Raw genomic sequence first — 8667 nt, 5'->3', positions numbered from 1 at the left:
GATTTTCTTTCACCGAGGTTCAAGACATTTTCTAGTGGACCTTGAACAGTTATCAGATTTTGTGTGTTTTTCACTTTTGATTTTTTTATATTCACTAGAATATTTAAAAACCCTGTAGTGGTAGACGATGAATTGTAAAAATTGATGAAAATTGAAATTATTCTTATTCATAGCAACAAAATGATTTTTTCTGGGGAAGATAAAATGGATTTCCGCTCTGTAGAAAATATGACCCCAACTATTGCATTTCATTTCCCTATAAACTATGAAATATTTTTTATCTATTAGCAAATTCATTTTAGATTTCTTGATTTTGTGTGTGTATACTCATACAAACTATACAATGTTTTTCAACTTCTTCTTTGAACTTGTTTTAACATCTTACTAGTTCCTACATCAATTAATGAGTTAAAACACTTAACATATGTTAATTCTGTATTCATAGAATCATACTTTTATCTTTTTAATAATTACAGTTTAGCAGCACAAGTAAGTCACGGTCAGAGCTTTCTTGACCTTTCCTTCACAGGCCCTGATCCACATAAAAGTGATTCTGAGGGTAAGCATTCTTCAAAGGAAAAAATTTTCAACTACTTCAAATGAACTGTGGAGGCTCTCCGTGGAGTTCTTAAAATGGGAACAGCATTAGAGCTACTTTTGCCTCAGAAGCAGGAGTTGGAATGAAGATTAGCTCTCTGCTGTTCTCTTTACTCATTGATCAGGAAGCTGCCTCTGTTTCTGTCCACTAAGAGGCTGGCATTCTAGGTCACTTATTAAAATTGAGTACTTTATGAATTTCAGTTGATTGGTTATAATCAGATACAATATAATAAAATACAAAATCTAGTTTTTCTATCTCTTAGATAAGTTCTGCTCTCAAGCAAAAGTTCATTTTACATCTTTAAAGAAAGTATCCATCTGAAAACAAAACTCATATTAAAAATCAAAGTTTTTTCTTTTTAAGATAAAATTTTCAATTTCTTTTAAAAAGATTATGTTATCTGTAGACGTCAACAGCTAATTTTTGTTTCCCTAATTCCTGTTTTGTACTTTTGGCAAGCTCCAGAGCTAGATAAGACTTACAGAGTTTATATTTCTTTTGTTTATAAATTGCTACATTTTATTGTATTCTCTCTATTGTGAAGTCTGTCTTTGAATTTCAAAAATTAGCATTTTTATTCTGTTCTTTATATTTTGAATGATTAATTTTTCATATAACTGATTTCCTACAAACATCAAATCCGTTCTTTACAACATGGTGAAAAGTATCTTTTATTATGTTTCATGTTCTTCTAAACTAGATTCATTTTCAACAAACTCCTAGAATATATCCACCTCTCTGAAATAGTGATATTCATAATGCAAGATAGCGAAATGATTAAAGTCCTTTATATTTTAAAGAAATCTCAATGATATTCTCAGGCTTTTAGAAAAAAAAGACTCACTAGAGAGTCTTTTCATGTATTAATATCACTGGGGAAAATGATAATATGGAAGACTAACCTTATAAGAGATAATATACAATATTAACATTGTAATATAAAATGTATTTTTGAATGCCTTAATATGAGCGTTATACCTTATATCACAATTATTTTGGATTCTAATATAGTCAAACCTTTGAAGAGACAATTATTTGTAAAACACTATATGTAGAAATGAATTTTTGTAAAACATTATATTTAAGCCAAGCAAGCATCAAAATATAACAGAGTTTTAAGGCTCCATACAACCTTGATAAAAACAAACTTAACAAATACAAAATACGGACTAAAATTTTTCTATTGGCTTCTATGAAAAATTTCTTAATCCATAAAAATGTGATGATATGACCATTCAGTTCAATTTGTATTAACAAGAATATTGAAGAACAATACTGCAAATTAAGAACAGAAATACATTAGCATTCAAATATATGTGGCTTGCTTAAATAACAGAGGGAACACTTATTTGAGAGATACACAATATGAGTACGTGGTTAAAAACATACTGTTCATTCATTCATCTAATCAACAAATACATAATTATTAAACAAATAAATGAATAACATCAAATGGGACATAATTTTCCACATGCATTTATTTACTTAAAAATACTACTTATTACAGTTTAACATTTCTGCAGTAATATGCTATCCAATTTAATACCATTCCAAAGTAATTTTATAGAATTTTAATGTTAATACTAGTAATGATACTGTGTTTTACAATATGATTAGAATTAACTGTGTAGAATTTTAAAGATATGACTATAGAGACCATGCAATATGAGATTAGTAACTCGTTCTGAACCATTCTTGTCATTGGCATACAAATAACTAGAGAAGATGTGAGTTAAGCCTGTAGCATACTATTCATTTATCAGATATATTTGAATTGGGCTGGAACAAGAGTCTTCATTTTGAGCTTGTGGTTTCCACAAAATTTTATATTTTCTGCCAGTTTTAATTACCTTTATGGAAATAATGACATTTTTGTGTCTTTCATGAACTAGAGTCTACTTTAAAACCCACAGTAAAAAGCCACTCGCTATTGAGATGGGAGTGGTATTACTCAAATTAGCCCTTCACGTCCCCCTGCTACTCCACATTACACTCGGCTCAGGCTCAACAGACCTCTCTTATGTGTAGAGGTACATTAGTAAATTATTTTTTTCCATCTAATTGTTAAAAAATAATGATGATACCAACAATAGGAACTGAAGGCAAAGGGTAATTCCTTTGGATAACTGCCTATCGGAGGAGGGTGTTTGTGTAATTCTCCTTAACTATTTATTTAACAGCTTGAAGTATTCACTGAACATATCTACTTCATAGATGTGTGAATTTTTCTTTTACCTTAACTAATCCAACAAGGTATTTGCTTTAACATCTACGACAATGATTCTCCTATTTTTTTATACTCCAATTTTTATGCTTATAATTTTCTGTGTAGTTGACATTACAGGTTCTTCACCTGTAGTTCTGAAATCCAGAAAGCACTAAAATCTAAAATAGTTTTCATAACTCATTTAGAAGCCAAACCTAACTTGAGATGACATGAATTTTATAGTCTCTGTTTATTTTGCTTTATGTGAATATTCATTTATTTTCTTCCAGAATGATGTATTGAGGCATTGTCCCAGAACCTGTTGACGACTGTTAAAACATATAGTGTATTTCCCTTCCAATAACTTTATAAAGTCTGAAAAGTTCTGTAGTTCAAACACATATAGTCCTAAGACTTTGGGATACATGTTTGGGAACTGGTATTGTTTATTTTCTAACTTTTTATTTCCATAATTGCTTAAGCTAACAGTTACCCTGTATCTCTTTCTGCTTTTCTGATTACCGTAGTCCTCGCTTATCCAGAGAGGTAAATTCGGAGACCCCCACTGGATACCTGAAACCACATCCTGAGAAGGACAAAGTAAAATAGCATGAGATTTAGTTATGATACTCAGAATGGCATGCATTCTAAAACTTACAAATTGTTTACTTTGGGAATTTTTAATTTAATATTGTCAGGCAGCCTCTGTTAAATACAGGTAACTTGAAATCCCAGAATGTGACACCATAGACATTGGCAGATAACCACATTCTTTCCCTGTTTCTCCCAGTGACATCCTGTGTACCAGCTCTGTGTCCGGGGTCTGTGCCACTTACTTGTATTAGCTATTCCCGTGTAACTACCACAAAGCTGAGGGGTTTAAAGCAGCAATTCTGTATCACCATTCACACATCTCTGAGTTGTCTAGGTGCTCAGAGGCCCTTGGCTGATCTCTGCTTCTCATTGAAGCTCTGCAGGAGGTTAAGGTGGCAGATTTCAGCTGCAGTGGATGGGCCAATTCAGTTTCCAAGTCTGTCGTCTTTCTCCTGGAACCAGAAGGTTAGTCCATCCTCTTTTCACGGTGATGCTGAGGTGCAAAAGAGCAAATATTTAGTATTAAAGTAAGGAGATGGAGGAAGTGGGAGTAAGGAGGAGAAGATGATAGATATTAGGGGAGCAAATGACTGTATCTGATATATTTTTAAAATATGACACTTCTGCTATTTTGATTCCTCCCTTCTATCATTATATTTCTTTGAGCACAGAGGAAGGAGATCATACTGGCTTATGTGGCCACTTGTGATGGCACTATGAGCACTGAAAATTAGAACATAAATAAAAACTGAAGAATAACTTGTCCTATTGCATCATAACCAACCCCTACATTTGGAAATAAAGAAATAATGAGATTTTACTATCTAAATAAATACTTCACAATATGATTTACTCCCACATTTACACATTGGAAATGTATTTTTTTTATTAAAATACTTCCAAGCAGAAAACAAGTATTGATCTTGTTCTGAAAGTCAAGTTGTATATTGTACAAAAATTTGTAGTAAGAACACAGTCATTGAACATATGAAAAAGACGACTCTGTTTTGAACGTCTCGTTTTTAAAATGCCTATTTCCAATGTGTTTCAATATTGTATTTACATACATAATACTTAACAATTAGTTTTTGACAAATTGGTGATATTCAATCTTTGCATTTGCAAGTAGCAAATAATATTAAATTTCAACTAAAATTATTCAAAAACTTGCAGTAACAAATTTGTTGGGCATGGAAAATGTTGACATAGCTTTCAAGTGCTGAAACAGTTGCTCCTTCAGGTTCTGAAAATCAGATTTCATTTCAGATTTCTGGGTTTCAAAATCTTTTTCTCTAAATGCAATTCCCAAAATGCTTGGGGCATTTGTTCAAAGTGCAGATGCCCAGTCTCTTCTCCAGCCTACTGTCGATGGAATTCTAATGGTGGGAGCTAGGATTTTGCATTTACATGAGCCCTCTGGCAACTTTTAATCATATTAATGATAGAGGGCTCGCTCTGCAAGATTTATAAGGTGAAGTGGTTTTATTTAGGTAATGCTACATATTTGCTGGCTCTAGTAAATGCAGCATTCGTGCTCCAAATAAAGCAAATTCGGATTAAATCAAAGACAAAATGCCTAATTATATTTATGAAAATTATCTTTCTCCAATTATATTTATAATTACGATGGGAACAAACAATGGGAATTAAGTAATCAATTCTACTATCCTAATACACTACAGTTGTGTCTACAAAACTTACCAGTCATTCAGAAATAATTTTGCCCTAGTTGACACCATCTAGTCCAGTTTTGGCCAAAATACAAAAACACTAAGATCTCTGTAAGGACAAAAAAATGCTCTTTTTATCTGGTTAGTTTTATATTTCATAGACAAACCACTCCTGTACAAAAAAAAAAAAATGAAAACTCATTGATTTTCAGTAATGAAGCTGGCAACTATGAGAGGGATTTTTAATATGTAAAACTATAATATTAATTCAGGGAAGTAGTAGTCGTTCACTTCTCTGAATCATAAAAGCTGTTAAGTTTTAAAATATAGTCAGGTGATAGTGCCGATAGTTTTTCCACTTAAGACAGGAAAATTAGTCATTTCCACAATTGTGGCAAAATGATTAAGAACAATTTGTTAAAGAAAATCTTTAAAAAATGGGTTTAACCTACAGAACAGCCTCGGGGGCAAGTATAAATGATGGTTTCTGCTGTAAAGTTAATTACCGTGAGCCATGACCATTCATTCTTTGTTTTCATCATCTCTTTGGAGGAAAATCAAGAAGCATCCTTTTCCTCATAATCTCCCTTCTCATTTGCTTTTCCATTTCAAACCATGTAATTTCTCTCAGAAAAATTTTAATAAATTTCAGATGTGATATTAAAATGTTATTATTAATACTCTTTTTAGGTTTCCTAACGTTGTTGCACAAATATACAGTATATGTGCATGTTTGAATCATTTTTCTGTTAGAAATACCAGCTAAATATAAAATTTTAAAAACCAGAATATCTATCTTAATCACAGTCCAACACTGTATGTAAAATTAAGGAGTCTACTCTCTCATACCAACTGTAATTGACTGATGGATCTATGAATCGGCTCTGACGCATCTCTCCTCAGTAACTTCCCTTTCCTTTGCTCAAGTTCCTCTCCCAGGACTGAACCTACTGAGCTTCTAGAATAGAATGTGATTGCTGGTGAAATGTGCAGACAAAGACCATAGAACTCACGGAATGTGTTTATTTTAAGCTTACAGCCCACATCCCATGCTTCAGAAAGAACTCCATGATCTGGAAATTTGGTTTTACTTATGTTTTGCTTATTCTACAGAAGCTAAAAGTGAGAAATAGGGAGGAAATAGCATTTAAAAATAACTACAGAAATGTATTACTTTTTCAAATATCTTCTTTCTTTTTCTGTGTTTTAGTTTTCAAAAAGACTCATTCATATTCACTGTAGTATTTTCATTGTTTCTAAAATGTGAAACACTAAATATTGCACTGAAATTTAGAATTCTAGAAATTTTGCTACTGTCTCACATGACAATGGGTTAGGATGTGACACAGGTAACTAATGAGAAATAGATGCAACTAAAATGTATCTTCATAAAGGGACAGTGATCAAGGAAGAGATTCCTATTGTCAAGCATGTGTGATTCTTTCCAGTTTTGCTGCAGAAAGCAGGATGTGGTAGTGGAAGTTTGTGAATCTCTTCACTGTGAATAAAAACTTGGGGGTGAAATTTTGAAGAGATTCTACGTTATTTCTCTAGGATATAGATCAGCAATCAAAGATCAGGAAAAAAATGACTTCAACTTTTTTAAACAACTTTGTAAAATGTCTTATGTTTTAATTTTTATTATGTCCATTTTTTTTTTATTTTCCACCTATCCATAATGTTGAGCAGAAATACTGTAAGTCAGTATGGAAACTTGCTTCCTTTAACAGCAGTAAGCAGCAGCTGGAAATCAGGAGCCTAAAAGAATACTGAGAATTGGGCAATAGAAGCTGTCAAAGGTAGATGGTAAGCAACTGAGATTTAGAGGCCTGCTGCAGAAATAAAGCAAACGTGTTAGTCCATTCTTGTGTTGTTACAAGTAAACACCTGAAGCTGGGTAATCTTTTTTTTTTTTTTTTGGTTTTACTTTTTTTTTTTTTTTTTATGGTCCAATTTTTATTTATTTATTTTTTATTATACTTTAAGTTCTAGGGTACATGTGCATAACGTTTATATCGTGTATAACTCCCCAATGCAATCCCTCCCTCCTCCCCCCTCCCCATGATAGGCCCCAGTGTGTGATGTTCCCCTTCCCAAGTCCAAGTGATCTCATTGTTCAGTTCCCACCTATGAGTGAGAACATGCGGTGTTTGGTTTTCTCTTCTTGTGATAGTTTGCTAAGAATGATGGTTTCCAGCTGCATCCATGTCCCTACAAAGGACGCAAACTCATCCTTTTTTATGGCTGCATAGTATTCCATGGTGTATATGTGCCACATTTTCTTAATCCAGTCTGTCACAGATGGACATTTGGGTTGATTCCAAGTCTTTGCTATTGTGAATAGTGCCACAATAAACATACGTGTGCATGTGTCTTTGTAGTAGAGTAATTTATTATCCTTGGGTATATACCCAATAGTGGGATGGCTGGGTCATATGGTACATCTAGTTCTAGATCCTTGAGGAATTGCCATACTGTTTTCCATAATGGTTGAACTAGTTTACAATCCCACCAACAGTGTAAAAGTGTTCCTATTTCTCCACATCCTCTCCAACACCTGTTGTTTCCTGACTTCTTAATGATTGCCATTCTAACTGGTGTGAGATGTATCTCATTGTGGTTTTGATTTGCATTTCTCTGATGGCGAGTGATGATGAGCATTTTTTCATGTGTCTGTTGGCTGTGTGGATGTCTTCTTTTGAGAAATGTCTGTTCATATCCTTTGCCCACTTTTTGATGGGGTTGTTTGTTTTTTTCTTGTATATTTGTTTGAGTTCTTTGTAGATTCTGGATATTAGCCCTTTGTCAGATTAGTAGGTTGCAAAAATATTCTCCCATTCTGTAGGATGCCTGTTCACTCTGATGGTAGTTTCTTTAGCTGTGCAAAAACTCTTTGGTTTAATGAGATCCCATTTGTCAATTTTGGCTTTTGCTGCCGTTGCTTTTGGTGTTTTAGACATGAAGTCCTTGCCCATGCCTATGTCCTGAATGGTACTACCTAGATTTTCTTCTAGGGTTTTTATGGTATTAGGTCTAACATTTAAGTCTCTAATCCATCTTGAATTAATTTTCGTATAAGGGGTAAGGAAAGGATCCAGTTTCAGCTTTCTACTTATGGCTAGCCAATTTTCCCAGCACCATTTATTAAATAGGGAATCCTTTCCCCATTTCTTGTTTCTCTCAGGTTTATCAAAGATCAGATGGCTGTAGATGTGTGGTATTATTCTGAGGACTCTGTTCTGTTCCATTGGTCTATATCTCTGTTGTGGTACCAGTACCATGCTGTTTTGGTTACTGTAGCCTTGTAGTATAGTTTGAAGTCAGGTAGCGTGACGCCTCCAGCTTTGTCCTTTTGACTTAGGATTGTCTTGGCAATGCGGGCTCTTTTTTGGTTGAATAGGAGTGGTGAGAGAGGGCATCCCTGTCTTGTGCCAGTTTTCAAAGGGAATGCTTCCAGTTTTTGCCCATTCAGTATGATATTAGCTGTGGGTTTGTCATAAATAGCTCTTATTATTTTGAGGTACGTTCCATCAATCCCGAATTTATTGAGCGTTTTTAGCATAAAGGGCTGTTGAATTTTGTCAAAAGCCTTTTCT

The 8667-nt window shown here is 33.6% G+C and overlaps 1 long non-coding RNA gene across 1 annotated transcript; it reads right to left on the bottom strand.

Annotated features, from left to right (window-relative positions):
• Positions 1-3509: 3509 nt before the first annotated feature.
• On the bottom strand, positions 3510-6020 carry LOC117095619. Its single transcript, XR_004442111.1, has 3 exons — positions 5921-6020; positions 5103-5180; positions 3510-3894 (listed from the first exon to the last, which is right to left on the bottom strand). It is a non-coding gene; the product is annotated as an uncharacterized LOC117095619 (long non-coding RNA).
• Between the last annotated feature and the right edge of the window lie 2647 nt (positions 6021-8667).

The sequence above is a fragment of the Trachypithecus francoisi genome, unplaced genomic scaffold (genome assembly GCF_009764315.1).
Source record: "Trachypithecus francoisi isolate TF-2019V2 unplaced genomic scaffold, Tfra_2.0 Lachesis_group14, whole genome shotgun sequence".
In the NCBI taxonomy this organism is placed as follows: Eukaryota; Metazoa; Chordata; class Mammalia; order Primates; family Cercopithecidae; genus Trachypithecus; species Trachypithecus francoisi.
The sequence above is the reverse complement of the archived record's forward strand: the minus strand, read 5'-3'. Positions and strand labels throughout refer to the sequence as shown.